The sequence below is a fragment of the Globicephala melas genome, chromosome 4 (genome assembly GCF_963455315.2).
Source record: "Globicephala melas chromosome 4, mGloMel1.2, whole genome shotgun sequence".
NCBI classification, from domain to species: domain Eukaryota; kingdom Metazoa; phylum Chordata; class Mammalia; order Artiodactyla; family Delphinidae; genus Globicephala; species Globicephala melas.
Genome location: NC_083317.1, coordinates 66,928,241 through 66,943,816, shown reverse-complemented (window position 1 = coordinate 66,943,816; position 15,576 = coordinate 66,928,241). Strand labels below are relative to the sequence as shown.

The 15,576-nt window shown below is 37.5% G+C and overlaps 1 protein-coding gene across 1 annotated transcript in view; it reads left to right on the top strand.

Moving 5' to 3' along the window:
• POLQ (DNA polymerase theta) overlaps positions 1–15,576 on the top strand; it is a 114,547-nt gene that overhangs the window by 29,239 nt on the left and 69,732 nt on the right. The gene's annotated exons all lie outside the window — the stretch shown is intronic.

Sequence of the window (15,576 nt, the reverse complement as noted above, 5' to 3'; positions counted from 1 at the left end):
CATCCAGTTTCTCCAGTGGGGTGAAGAGAGTCACGGTAGTCATCCAGTTTCCTCAGCATTCTGGAGTATTCCCTGGGAAGGTCACTTCTGTCTCGCCTCATGGAGAACCCTGGGAGAATTGGCAAGGCTAGACCACCAAGGGTCAGCTAGTAACAAAAAAGTGGGCGGGGCTCACAGTGACCAGTGTGTGGATCATGGCAGTGGCTCTGCATCTCTCCTGGCCACCTCACCCAATCAGAGAGGCCAGTAAGCGATTCCACTCACTGTGGCATCAGAATGATGTCCCCATCTGGCCAGGAAGCAGGGTGAGCAGTTCTGCCCAGCTGGCATCCCTGGCTAGTGGCCTGTGCATAATCCTCAATGTATATTTATACATTTTTATTTTTTATAATTTTGGGAGAATTTGTGGAGGGAAAAAGTAGTAACAGAGCCAGATTAAGAATGTGATTTATGAGCTCTTAATAAAGGTCATAATAAAAACCTTTTAATTAAAAAAAAAAAAAAAAAGAGAGCCAAGCCAGCAGCCCCACCAGACTGCAGAGCTTGCTTGCAGTCTTGCCTGACCAGGGACCCTGACTGTGGAACATAGCCTGGAGTCCTGCATGAACACAGAGTTCATCCTGTGGGCAACCCAACTGTGGAGCACAGTCTCTGTCTACACCTGAACATGGAATCCAGCTAATAGCACCAACCAGCCAGGGAGTACAGTTTGTTCCTGCCTGACCAGAGAACCCAAGCAGCAGCCCTCCCCAACCTCAGAGCTCAGCCAGTGGTCATGCCTATCCATGGACCCCAGCTAGCAGTTCCACCTGACCAGGCAGCTCAGGCAGTGGTCCTGCCTGAATGCAGAGCTGAGCCAGTGGCCCCACCCAACCAGAGGCCCTGCCTGCCCTCCTATGGACTCTAGCAGCTGGCCCTTTCTAGAGCCCCAAGCTAGCCTGACTAGTGAAGGTCTTTCTCTGCCAGAGCAAATGTGAGGATTGGAAGAGGAGACTGCTTCCTCAAATGCACAGACACCAACACCAGAATGCAAGAATAATGAAGAATCAGGGAAACATGACACCACCAAAGAAACTAATAAAGCTCCAATAACCAAACTTAAAGAAATAAAGATCTATGAACTGACTGACCAAGAATTCAGACTAATCCTTTTAATGAAGTTCAGTTACTACAAGAAAACACAGATAGGCAACAGAACAAAATAAAGAAAACAATACATGAACATAATGAGAAGTTCAACAAAGAAACAGAAACCGTTTTTAAAAAGCCCCCCAAGCCCCCTAAAACCCAGAAATCCCAGAGCTGAAGAATACAATGAGTGATCTGTAAAATTCAATAGAGAGCTTCAAAAGCAGACTTGATCAAGCAGAAGAAGGAATCAGTGAACTCAAAGATAGGTCATTTGAAATTATGCATCCAGAGGAGGGGGGGTGGGGGTTGGGGGGATGGAAAGAATGAAGAGTGAAAAAACCCTGCAAGACTTACGGGATGCCGTCATATACATTATTGAAGTCCAAGATGGAGAAGAGAGAGAGAAAATGGCAGAAAGTCTATTTAAAGAAATAATGGCTAAAAACATGCCAAATATGGCGAGAGATATGGACATGAAGCTAAAAGGACCCCAAACAGGTACAACCCCAAAATGACTTCATCTAGACACAACAAACTGTCAAAAATCCAAGAATCAGAATTTTGAAAGCAACAAGAGAAAAGACTCTTGTCATGTACAAGGAAACCTCAAAAGGCCATTAGTGGATTTCTTAGCAAAAACTTTCCAGAGAGAATGGTATGATATATTGAAAATATTTAAAGAAGAAAACTGCCAACTAAGAATGCTATACCAAGTAGTTCTGTCCTTCAGAAATGAAGGTAAGATAAAGACTTTCCCAAACAAAGAAAAGGTGAGGAAATTCATCACCACTGGACGTGCATTATAATAAATGTTAAAAGGAGTTCTTCAAGCTGAAATGAAAGGATGCTAATTAACAGTGTAAAAACATATGAATGTATAAAACTCACTGGTAAAGGTAAATTTATAATCAGATTCAGAATTCTGAATGTAATGGTGGTATGCAAATCACTTTTATATAAAAGTTAAAGACAAACATTGAAAATAACTATAATTACAATAATTTGTTAATAGATATATAAGATAAAATGTAAATTGTAATATTAAAGGCATAAAATATGAGGGGATGGAGAAGTAAAAGCATAGAGTTTTTGTATAGCATCGAAGTTAAGTTGTTATTAGCTTAAAATAGGATTTTATAACTATGTATACAATGGAATATCATTCAGCCATAAAAAAGAAGGAAACCTTGCCATTTGTGACAACATGGATTAACGTGGAGGGTGTTGTGCTAAGTGTAATAAGCTAGACAGAGAAAGAAAAATTTTGTATGGTCTCACTAATGGAGAATCGGAAAAGTTGAACTCAGAAACAAAGGGGAATGGTGGTTGCCAGGGGCTGGGGTATGGGGGACATGGGGAGGTGTTGGTCAAAGGGTACAAACTTTCAGTTAAAGGCATACCTCCTCGTTTTATTGCACTTTGCTCTGCTTCATTGCGCTTTGTAGATACTGCATCTGTTTTTTAGAAATTGAAGTTTTGTAGTAACCCCACATTAAACAAGTCTTTTGGTGCCATTTTTCGAACATCATTATTTTTATTTTTTATAACTAAAAATTTTATTTTCATTTATTTATTTTTGGCTGTGCCTTGCGGCTTGAGGGATCTTACCTTGCGGCTTGTGGGATCTTAGTTCCCCCACCAGGGAGCGAACCCCGGCCCTCAGCAGTGAGAGCATGGAGTCCCAACCACTGGACCGCCAGGGAATTCCCTAACAGCATTATTTTTAGATTAAGATGTGTGCATGGTTTTTTTAGACATAATACTATTGCATACTTAAGAGACTACTTTTATATGCACTGTTAAACCAAAACATAACTTTTATATGCACTGGGAAACCAAAAAACTTGTGTGGCTCACTTTATTATGATAATTGCTTTATTGTAATGGTTTTTTTTGTTTTGTTTTGTTTTTTTACATCTTTATTGAAGTATAATTGCTTTACAATGCTGTGTTAGTTTCTGCTTTATAACAAAGTGAATCAGTTATACATATACATATGTTCCCATATCTCTTCCATCTTGTGTCTCCCTCCCTTCCACCCTCCCTATCCCACCCCTCTAGGTAGTCACAAAGCACTGAGTTGATCTCCCTGTGCTATGTGGCTGCTTCCCACTGGCTATTTTACGTTTGGTAGTGTATATATGTCCATGCCACTCTCTCACTTTGTCACAGCTTACCCTTCCCCCACCCCATATCCTCAAGTCCATTCTCTAGTAGGTCTGTGTCTTTATTCCCATCTTGCCCCTAGGTTCTTCATGACCTTTTTTTTTTTAGATTTCATATATATGTGTTAGCATATGGTATTTGTCTTTCTCTTTCTGACTTACTTCACTCTGTGTGACAGACTCTTGGTCCATCCACCTCACTACAAATAACTCAATTTCGTTTCCTTTTATGGCTGAGTAATATTCCATTGTATATATGTGCCACATCTTCTTTATCCATTCATCTGTTGATGGACACTTAGGTTGCTTCCATGCCCTGGCTATTGTAAGTAGAGCTGCAATGAACATTTTAGTACATGACTCTCTTTGAATTATGGTTTTCTCAGGGTATATACCCAGTAGTGGGATTGCTGGGTCATATGGTAGCTCTATTTGTAGTTTTTTAAGGAACCTCCATACTGTTCTCCATAGTGGCTGTACCAATTCACATTCCCACCAGCACTGCAAGAGTGTTCCCTTTTCTCCACACCCTCTCCAGCATTTATTGTTTCTAGATTTTTTGATGATGGCCATTCTGACTGGTGTGAGATGATATCTCATTGTAGTTTTGGTTTGCATTTCTCTAATGATTAATGATGTTGAGCATTGTTTCATGTGTTTGTTGGCAGTCTGTATATCTTCTTTGGAGAAATGTCTATTTAGGTCTTCTGCTCATTTTTGGATTAGGCTGTTTGGTTTTTGGTTATTGAGCTGCATGAACTGCTTGTAAATTTTGGAGATTAATCCTTTGTCAGTTGCTTCATTTGCAAATATTTTCTCCCATTCTTAGGGTTGTCTTTTGGTCTTGTTTATGGTTTCCTTTGCTGTGCAAAAGCTTGGAAGTTTCATTAGGTCCCATTTGTTTATTTTTGTTTTTATTTCCATTTCTCTAGGAGGTGGGTCAGAAAGGATCTTGCTGTGATTTATGTCATAGAGTGTTCTGCCTATGTTTTCCTCTAAGAGTTTGATAGTTTCTGGCCTTACATTTAGATCTTTAATCCATTTTGAGCTTATTTTTGTGTATGGTATTAGGGAATGTTCTAATCTCATACATTTACATGTAGCTGTCCAGTTTTCCCAGCACCACTTATTGAAGAGGCTGTCCTTTCTCCACTGTACATTCCTGACTCCTTTATCAAAGATAAGGTGACCATATGTGCGTGGGTATCTCTGGGTTTCTGTCAGGTTCCATTGATCAGTATTTCTGTTTTTGTGCCAGTACCATACTGTCTTGATTACTGTATCTTTGTAGTATAGTCTGAAGTCAGAGAGTGTGATTCCTCCAGCTCCGTTGTTCTTTCTCAATATTGCTCAGGCTATTCGGGGTCTTTTGTGTTTCCATACAAATTGTGAAATTTTTTGTTCTAGTTCTGTGAAAAATGCCAGTGGTAGTTTGATAGGGATTGCATTGAATCTGTAGATTGCTTTGGGTAGTAGAGTCATTTTCACAATGTTGATTCTTCCAATCCAAGAACATGGTATATCTCTGCATCTATTTGTATCATCTTTAATTTCTTTCATCAGTGTCTTATAATTTTCTGCACAGGTCTTTTGTCTCCTTAGGTAGGTTTATTCCTAGATATTTTATTCTTTTTGTTGCAGTGGTAAATGGGAGTGTTTTCTTGATTTCACTTTCAGATTTTTCATCATAAGTGTATAGGAATGCAAGAGATTTCTGTGCATTAAATTTGTATCCTGCTACTTTACCAAATTCATTGATTAGCTCTAGTAGTTCTCTGGTAGCATCTTTAGGATTCTCTCTCTATATATAGTATCATGTCATCTGCAAACAGTGACAGCTTTACATCTTCTTTTCTGATTTGGATTCCTTTTATTTCCTCTTCTGCTCTGATTGCTGTGGCTAAAACTTCCAAAACTATGTTGAATAAGAGTGGTGAGAGTGGGCAACCTTGTCTTGTTCCTGATCTTAGTGGAAATGCTTTCTGTTTTTCACCATTGAGGATGATGTTGGCTGTGGGTTTGTCATATATGGCCTTTATTATGTTGAGGAAATTTCCCTCTCTGCCTACTTTCTGGAGGGTTTTTATGATAAATGGGTGTTGAATTTTGTCAAAAGTTTTTTCTGCATCTATTGAGATGACCACATGGTTTTTCTCCTTCAGTTTGTTAATATGGTGTATCACATTGATTGATTTGCGTATATTGAAGAATCCTTGCATTCCTGGAATAAACCCCACTTGATCATGGTGTATGATCCTTTTAATGTGCTGTTGGATTCTGTTTGCTAGTATTTTGTTGAGGATTTTTGCATCTATGTTCATCAGTGATATTGGCCTGTAGTTTTCTTCCTTTGTGACATCCTTGTCTGGTTTTGGTATCAGGGTGATGGTGGCCTTGTAGAATGAGTTTAGGAGTGTTCCTCCCTCTGCTATATTTTGGAAGTTTGAGAAGGATAGGTGTTAGCTCTTCTCTAAATGTTTGATGGAATTCACCTGTGAAGCCATCTGGTCCTGGGCTTTTGTTTGTTGGAAGATTTTTAATCACAGTTTCAATTTCAGTGCTTGTGATTGGTCTGTTCATATTTTCTGTTTCTTCCTGATTCAGTCTTGGCAGGTTGTGAATTTCTAAGAATTTGTCCATTTCTTCCAGGTTGTCCATTTTATTGGCATATAGTTGCTTGTAGTAATCTCTCATGATCTTTTGTATTTCTGCAATGTCAGTTGTTACTTCTCCTTTTTCATTTTTAAATCTATTGATTTGAGTCTTCTCCCTTTTGATGAGTCTGGCTAATGGTTTATCAATTTTGTTTATCTTCTTAAAGAACCAGCTTTTAGTTTTGTTGATCTTTGCTATTGTTTCCTTCATTTCTTTTTCATTTATTTCTGACCTGATCTTTATGATTTCTTTCCTTCTGCTAACTTTGAGGTTTTTTTGTTCTTCTTTCTCTAATTGCTTTAGGTGCAAGGTTAGATTGTTTATTCGAGATGTTTCCTGTTTCTTAAGGTAGGATTGTATTGCTATAAACTTCCCTCTTAGAACTGCTTTTGCTGCATCCCATAGGGTTTGGGTTGTCGTGTCTCCACTGTCATTTGTTTCTAGGTATTTTTTGATTTCCTCTTTGATTTCTTCAGTGATCACTTCGTTATTAAGTAGTGTATTGTTTAGCCTCCAAGTGTTTGTATTTTTTACAGATCTTTTTCTGTAATTGATATCTAATCTCATAGCGTTGTGGTCGGAAAAGATACTTGATACAATTTCAATTTTCTTAAATTTACCAAGGCTTGATTTGTGACCCAAGATATGATCTATCCTGGAGAATGTTCCATGAGCACTTGAGAAAAATGTGTATTCTGTTGCTTTTGGATGGAATGTCCTATAAATATCAATTAAGTCCATCTTGTTTAATGTATCATTTAAAGCTTGTGTTTCCTTATTTATTTTCATTTTGGATGATCTGTCCATTGGTGAAAGTGGGGTGTTAAAATCCCCTACTATGAATGTGTTACTGTTGATTTCTCCTTTTATGGCTGTTAGTATTTGCCTTATGTATTGAGGTGCTCCTATATTGGGTGCATAAATATTTACAATTGTTATATCTTCTTCTTGGATCGATCCTTTGATCATTATGTAGTGTCCTTCTTTGTCTCTTGTAATAGTCTTTATTTTAAAGTCTATTTTGTCTGATGTGAGAATTGCTACTCCAGCTTTCTTTTGGTTTCCATTTGCATGGAATATCTTTTTCCATCCCCTCACTTTCAGTCTGTATGTGTCCCTAGGTCTGAAGTGCGTCTCTAGTAGACAGCATATATATGGGTCTTGTTTTTGTATCCATTCAGCCAGTCTGTGTTTGGTGGGAGCATTTAATCCATTTACATTTAAGGTAATTATCAATATGTATGTTCCTATTCCCATTTTCTTAATTGTTTTGGGTTTGCTATTGTAGGTCTTTTCCTTCTCTTGTGTTTCTTGCCTAGAGAAGATCCTTTAGCATTTGTTGTAAAGCTGGTTTGGTGGTTCTGAACTCTCTCAGCTTTTGCTTGTCTGTAAAGGTTTTAATTTCTCCATCAAATCTGAATGAGATCCTTGCTGGGTAGAGTAATCTTGATTGTAGGTTTGTCTCCTTCATCACTTTAAATATGTCCTGCCAGTCCCTTCTGGCTTGCAGAATTTCTGCTGAAAGACCAGCTCTTAACCTTATGGAATTCCCTTGTGTGTTATTTGTTGTTTTTTCCTTGCTGCTTTTAACATATTTTCTTTGTATTTAATTTTTGATAGCCTGATTAATATGTTTTTTGGCGTGTTTCTCCTTTGATTTATCCTGTATGGGACTCTCTGTGCTTCCTGGAGTTGATTAATTATTTCCTTTCCCATATTAGGGAAGTTTTCTATATAATCTCTTCAAATGTTTTCTCAGTTCCTTTCTTTTTCTCTTCTTCTTCTGGAACCCCTATAATTCGAATGTTGGTGCGTTTAATGTTGTCCCAGAGGTTTCTGAGACTGTCCTCAGTTCTTTTCATTCTTTTTTCTTTATTCTGCTCTGCAGTAGTTATTTCCATTATTTTATCTTCCAGGTCACTTATCCGTTCTTCTGCCTCAGTTATTCTGCTATTGATCCCTTCTAGAGTAGTTTTAATTTCATTTATTGTGTTGTTCATCGTTGCTTGTTTCATCTTTAGTTCTTCTAGGTCCTCGTTAAATGTTTCTTGCATTTTCTTTATTCTATTTCCAAGATTTTGGATCATCTTTACTATCATTATTCTGAATTCTTTTTCAGGTAGACTGCCTATTTCCTCTTCATTTGTTAGGTCTGGTGGGTTTTTATCTTGCTCCTTCATCTGCTGTGTGTTTTTCTGTCTTCTCCTTTTGCTTATCTTACTGTGTTTGGGGTCTCCTTTTTGCAGGCTGCAGGTTCATAGTTCCTGTTGTTTTTGGTGTCTTTCCCCAGTGGCTAAAGTTGTTTTAGTGGGTTGTGTAGGCTTCCTGGTGGAGGGGACTAGTGCCTGTGTTGTGGTGGATGAGGCTGGATCTTGTCTTTCTGGTGGGGAGGTCCACGTCTGGTGGTGTGTTTTGGGGTGTCTGTGGACTTATTATGATTTTAGGCAGCCTCTCTGCTAATGGGTGGGGTTGTGTTCCTGTTTTGCTAGTTGTTTGGCATAGGGTGTCCAGCACTGTAGCTTGCTGGTCGTTGAGTGAAGCTGGGTGTTGGTGTTGAGATGGAGATCTCTGGGAGATTTTCACCATTTGATATTACGTGGAGCTGGGAGGTGTCTTGTGGACCAGTGACCTGAACTTGGCTCTCCCACCTCAGAGGCACAGCACTGACTCCTGGCTGCAGCACCAAGAGCCTTTCATCCACACGGCTCAGAATAAAAGAGAGAAAAAGTAGAAAGAAAGAAAGAGGATAAAATAAAATAAAATAAACTAAGATTAAATAAAATAAAGTTATTAAAATAAAACATAATTAATGAAGAAAAAAAATTTTTTTAAGTAAAAAAACAAAAGAAAAAATGGACAGATAGACCCCTAGGAAAAATGGTGAAAGCAAAGCTATACAGACAAAATCTCACACAGAAGCATACACATACACACTCACAAAAAGAGGAAAAGGGGAAAAAATAATAAATCTTGCTCTCAAAGTCCACCTCCTGAATTTGGGATGATTCGTTGTCTATTCAGGTATTCCATAGATGCAGGGTACATCAGGTTGATTGTAGAGATTCAATCCACTGCTCCTGAGGCTGCTGGGAGAGATTTCCCTTTCTCTTTGTTCGCACAGCTCCCGGGGTTCAGCTTTGGATTTGGCCCCGCTTATGCGTGTAGGTCGCCGGAGGGCGTCTGTTCTTCGCTCAGACAGGACAGGGTTAAAGGAGCCGCTGATTCGGGGGCTTTGGCTCACTCAGGCCGGGGGGAGGGAGGGGCACGATGCGGGGCGAGCCTGAGGTGGCAGAGGCCGTCGGGACGTGGCACCAGCCTGAGGTGCGCCGTGCTTTCTCCCGGGAAGTTGTCCCTGAATCCCAGGACCCTGGCAGTGGCGGGCTGCACAGGCTCCCCGGAAGGGAGGTGTGGATAGTGACCTGCGCTCGCACACAGGCTTCTTGGTGGCGGCAGCCGCAGCCTTAGCGTCTCTCATGCCCGTCTCTGGGGTCTGCGCTGCTAGCCACGGCTCGCGCCCGTCTCTGGAGCTCCTTTAAGCAGCGCTCTTAATCCCCTCTCCTCGCACACCAGGAAGCAAAGAGGGAAGAAAAAGTCTCTTGCCTCTTTGGCAGGTCCAGACTTTTCCCCAGACTCCCTCCCAGCTAGCCGTGGTGCAGTAACCCCTTCAGGCTGTGTTCACGCCGCCAGTCCTAGCCAAGCCCTAGCCTCAGCTCCCAGCCCCGCCTGCCCCGGCGGCTGAGCAGACAAGCCTCTCGGGCTAGTGAGTGCCAGTCGGCACCGATCCTCTGTGCGGGAATTTCTCCGCTTTGCCCTCTGCACCCCTTTTGCTGTGCTCTCCTCCGTGGCTCCGAAGCTTCCCCACTCCACCACCCGCAGTCTCTGCCCCTGAAGGGACTTCCTAGTGTGTGGAAACCTTTCCTCCTTCACAGCTCCCTCCCACTGGTGCAGGTCCCTTTCCTATTCTTTTGTCTCTGTTTATTCTTTTTTCTTTTGGCCTACCCAGGTACGTGGGGAGTTTCTTGCCTTTTGGGAGGTCTGAGGTCTTCTGCCAGCGTTCAGTAGGTGTTCTGTAGGAGTTGTTCCACGTGTAGTTGTATTTCTGATGTATCTGTTGGGAGGAAGGTGATCTCCGCGTCTTACTCTTCCGCCATCTTCCCCCTCTTCCCTCTATTGTAATGTTTTGAACTGAACCCAGAATATCCCCAATGTATGCCTGTGTAAGATGAATAAGTTCTGGGAATTTAATGTACAGCATAGTGATTTTAGCTAATAATACTGTATTGTATACTTGGAATTTGCTTACGGAGAGAATCTTACCACACACATGCACACAGTGGTAACTATGTGAGGTGATAGATGTGCTAATTAACTTGATTGTGGTAATCATTTCACAGTGAATACATATGTCAAATCAGTATATTGTACACCTTAAATATATGCAATTTCATTTGTCAATTATGCCTCAATAAAGTTGGGAAGGGGGAAAGAGCAAATGCATGTGTTTTGATAGGCAAGAGAGTGGGGGGTAAATTTGAAATTATAAGAATTATGAAGGCTTATCAAGAAATGTATTTCAATAAAAACACTATATAGAGGCGAGCAGAGGAGAAATTTCTGGACAGGGCCTTCCTTCCGTCCCCCCTTCCAGTGAACATGTGTACTACGTGGGTGATAATGTGTTCAAAGTTCTGTGCCTGAGAATGTGTCTAAGGAGAATCTCAAAGCTGGTCTTACGAGTTATCTGGCATGGCCTTATAAATAAGTCTCATTTATTTTACATTGGTTATGATTATGGGCTCTAGAGTCAGACTGCCAGTTTCCTTCTATGAAAATTAGATTTAATGCAAGTTACTAAAATAATTGCTGATAAAACATGTGAGTGAGACTTCTGTAAAGCTCTGAAAAAAAATTATAATCTATATGGGAAAACAACTAGAAGGATACTGTTCACAGAGTATTTTGCAATTTTCTTTAATGTCTAATTTCACTTGACCAAAAGAGTAACTGGATTTATGAGACAATGTATTGTGGGTATGGTTTACATAAGAAAGCCATGGTAAATTCTAATCAATAGACTCAAACTCAAAAGACCTTAACCCTATCTCAAAAAATTGCCAAGTTAATGTACATTTATTTTTTTAAATAAAACATTTAAGTTTGCATGTACTATTTTGTTTTTTGAATATTTAAAACATTTATGTGATTCAAAAGTCAGAACTATATAAAAAGGAATACCCAGTGAAGTCTGGCAGCTATATGTCAATGCTCTGCATGCCGTTTCCTCTTACCTTCATAGATAATTGTTTTCATTAGTTTCTGGTGTATGTCTTTTTCATTGTATAAATATTAGCAAGTGCTAATAAATATTAGCAAGTGCTTAGATACAGTCTCACTTTACCTTTCTTATTCAGAGGATAGTATTCTATATACATTACTTTGTACCTCTTTTTCCCCTTTAACAATATATCTAATATATCTTGGAAATCACTCTTTGTCAGTTCATGGGATTTTTATTCTTTTTATATCTGTATAACCCCATTGTGTATGTGGATAATCCATTGTTTATTCAGTCAGTTCTCTGATGGATATTTGAGTTGTTCCCAGTATTTTGGTATGGCAAATGATGCTGCAGTGAGTAACTTTGGCATATATTATTGTTTAGTTTAGTTTTGATGGAGGTGTATCTTTGCAAAAGAATCCTAGAAGTATGATTGCTGGGTCAAGTGTAAAGACATAGGTGATTTTGGTTTTGCATTGCCCTCTATAGCGTTTATATCATTTTCCAGTTTTACCAGTGCTATATGAGAGTGGTTATTTTCCCACAACCTCATAAATAAAATTATATTGTCAAGCTTTTACATTTTTGAGTATACTTTTAATTTACACTTTTTATTATGAATAAATTTGAACATTTTTTCTATATGTTTAAGGTAGTATTCTTTTATTTTCTATGAGTTGTCCATGTCTTTTGCACATTTTTCTATTGTATTTTTGGTCTTTTTCTTAAGTTTTAACAATTCTTTTACATATATTAGGGAGAGTAGTTCTTTGTGGTATAAATATTTTTCTCCTAGTTTTTCACTTGGCTTTTGACTTTGTTTATTGTGTGTTTTGTATAGCATTTAAAAAAAATGTAGTTGAATTTTGAACTTTAGAATCAGTGAGAAATGCTTTTCTTGTTCTGAGATTATAAATTCTCTCACATTTTCTTCAAGTAATTATATGATTGTAGTCCCTCTCTTTTGCGCTCTATTCCATTTAGAGTTTATTCTAATATATGGTTCTTCAATTTTATCTTTTTTCATAATGGCTATCTGTAGTCACATCTTTATTTATTAAAAAGATTTGTTTACACACAGTGACTGAAAAATTTTCTTCAGCTTTCATTTAACTTTTTTCTCCAATTTTTATGTACTAATTTGCATTTGTGTTTAGATGCATTTCTAATTTCCATTTGTTGTTGGGTATATTTCTATTTCATTTGTTGACCTGACAACAGACCAATTTTACCAATATGTACACTACTACCTCTGTTTTAATTAAAAGCTTTTGTTGTATTATCTAGTAGGGTTAGTTTCATTGCTCTCCTTTTTTAGTGTTCATAGGTATTCTTACTTACCTCCCTTTTCATATATCGCTTAGAATTAACTTGGTATTTTCATTGGTATTGTTAAATTTATACATTAACATGGAGGAGAACTGACTGACATCCTTTTTAATTTGATTGGTCTTATTTATGAAAAGAGATGTTTTTCTATTTCTTTGAGTCTACTTTGGGGCTTTCAGGAGTGTTCTGAAAATTTTCTCATAGGGAATTTGAGTTTTTTTTAAATAGCTGTGTTGCAATACAATTCACATAGTATATAATTTAAAGTGTACAAGTCAATGATTTTTAGTATGTTCACAGAGTTGTGCAGTCATCAACATCTAATTTCAGAACATTTTCATCACCTCAGAAAGAAACCCTGTACCCATTAGCAGTCACTCCCCATTTTCCTTCAACCTCCTCATCTTCCCCTACCCCTGAGCAACCACCAGTGTGATTTCTGTTTTTCTATAGACTTTCTATTCTATTCTTATTCATATAAATGGAATTATATAATATGTGGTCTTTTATGGCTGGTTTCTTTCACTTAGCATAATGTTTTCAAGGTTCATCCATGTTTTATCATGTATCAGTTCTTAAGTCCTTTATATTGCAGAATAATGTTTCATTGTAGAGATGTACTACATCTTTATCCATTCATCAAAATGATGGACATTTGATATGTTTTTACTTTTTGACTATTATGAGTAATGCTGCTGTTAACATTCATATTCAAGTCTTCGTGGACATATGTTTTGGATTCTCTTAGATATATTTCTAGAAGTAGAACTGCTGGATCATATGGTAACTCTAATTTTAACATTTTGAGGAGCTTCCAAAGTCCTATAAAGCAGCTGCATAATTTTACATTACCATAAGCAATGTACAAGGGTTCACATTTCTCCACATCTCTCCAATGCTTGTTTTTATCTGTCTTTTTAAGTATATCCTTATGGGCTTGAAGTGCTATCTCATTATAGTTTGAATTTGTATTTCCCTAATGGGTAGTGACGTTGAACACCTTTCCATCTGTTTCTTGACCACATGAATATCTATCTTCCTTAGAAAAATATCTACTCAGATCCTTTGCCCATTTTTAAATTGGGTTATTTATCATTTTATTATTGAGTTGTAAGAGTTCTTTATATATTCTGGATACAAGTCTCTTATGAGATATATGATATGGAAATATTTTCTTGCATTCTGTGGGATGTCTTTTCAAGTTTTTGATTATGTCTTTTGAAGCACAAAGATTTTTAATTTTGATGACAATTAACAATGTTAAGTCTTCCAGTTAGTGTACATGGCTGTCTTCACATTTGTGTAGGTCTTTAATTTCTTTCAACAGTTTTTATAGTTTTCAGAGTACAAGTTTTATATGTCTTTTGTTAAACTTATTCTTAAACATTTTATTGTTTTTAATGCTATTGTAAATGGAATTCCTTTGTTAATTTTCTTTTCAGATTGTTTATTGAAATATATGAACAATTTTTTAATATTTTGATCTTGTATGCTGCAGCCTATTAAACTTGTTCATTAATTTTAATAGTATTTTGGTGGATTCCTTAGGATTTTCTACAAGTTCATATCATTTGCAAATAGAGGTAGTTTTGCTTCTTCCTTTCCACTATAGATGAATTTTATTTCTTTTTCTTGACCTGTCTGGAATCTCTAGTTAAATATGAATAGAGATAGTGAGAGCAGACATCTTTGTCTTGTTCCTGATCTTAGAGGGAAAGTGTTCAGGCTTTCACCATCAAGTATGATGTTAGATGTGGATTTTTTGCACATAGCCTTTATCAGGTTGAGGAATTTACCTTCTATTCCTAGATTGTTGAATTTTTTTAATCACTAAAAGGTGTTAGATTTTGTGACGTGCTTTTTCTGCATCTATTGAGATCATCATGGGATTTTTGTCCATTATTCTATTGATATTACATTATTTGATTTTCAGATATGATATTAATCTTGAATTTTCTGGGTAAATCTCACTTGATCATGTTGTATAGTACTATTTACATGTTGCTAGATTTGGTTTGCTGGTATTTTGTTGAGGATTGTTGCATCTACATTCTTAAGACACATTGGTCTGTAGTTCTTTATTCTCATGATGGTTTTGTGTGGTTTTGAGGTAGTGAATGAATTAGGAAGTGTTCCTCTCTCTTTTTGGAAGAAATTGTGAAGGATTGCTGTTAATTATTTAAACATTTGGTAATAGATTTCACCAGTCAAGCCATTTGGGCTTAGACATTTCTTTGGAGTACAATTTTTGATTACTAATTCAGTCTCTATTCTTGTTTTAGGTCTATTTAGATTTTCTATTTTTTCTTGAATCAGTTTTGGTAGTTGGTATGTTTCCAGGAATTTGTCCATTTCATCTAGGTTATCTAGTTTGTTGGTATTCAATTGTTCATAGTATTTTTTTATGATTCTTTTTATTTCTATAAGGCAGTAGTAGTGTCCCCTCTTCCATTCCTGATTTTAGTAATTTGAGTATTCTCTCTTTTTCTTGATCAATCTAGCTAAAGGTTTCAGTATTGTTTCAAAGAACTGTTAACAATACTTAAATAAGGAAGCCTGTCTTAGCAGCTTATGTAAGCAAACAAGAACTTAAGCCTTAGTCAATGCACTTGAATCCAAGAAAGTGAAACTTGAGAACAACCAATCACAAAAAGCCAACTAGGTTCTCCCAAATAAGGCAGCTGCTGAAGCTATAACCAGTCCTGTAATTGCTTTGATTTTCTTCAGCATCTTCTCTTTAAAAACTTTGCCCCTAGCTCCTGTCCTTAGAGGACTCCTAACTGCCTTTGGTTTGGCACTGCCCAATTCTAATTGGTGCGTGCTCAAATAAACTCTTGAAAATTTTAATGTGTTTCAGTTTACCTTTTAACAGAACCTATTTTGGGTAGGTTGATTTTCTCTATTATTTTTTACTCTCTGTTTCATTAATTTCTGCTCTTTATAGTTTTTTTTTTTTTCCTTCTTGCTTTGGCTTTCCTTTGCCCTTCAATTTGCAGTGTCTTAAGGTGGAAGATTAGG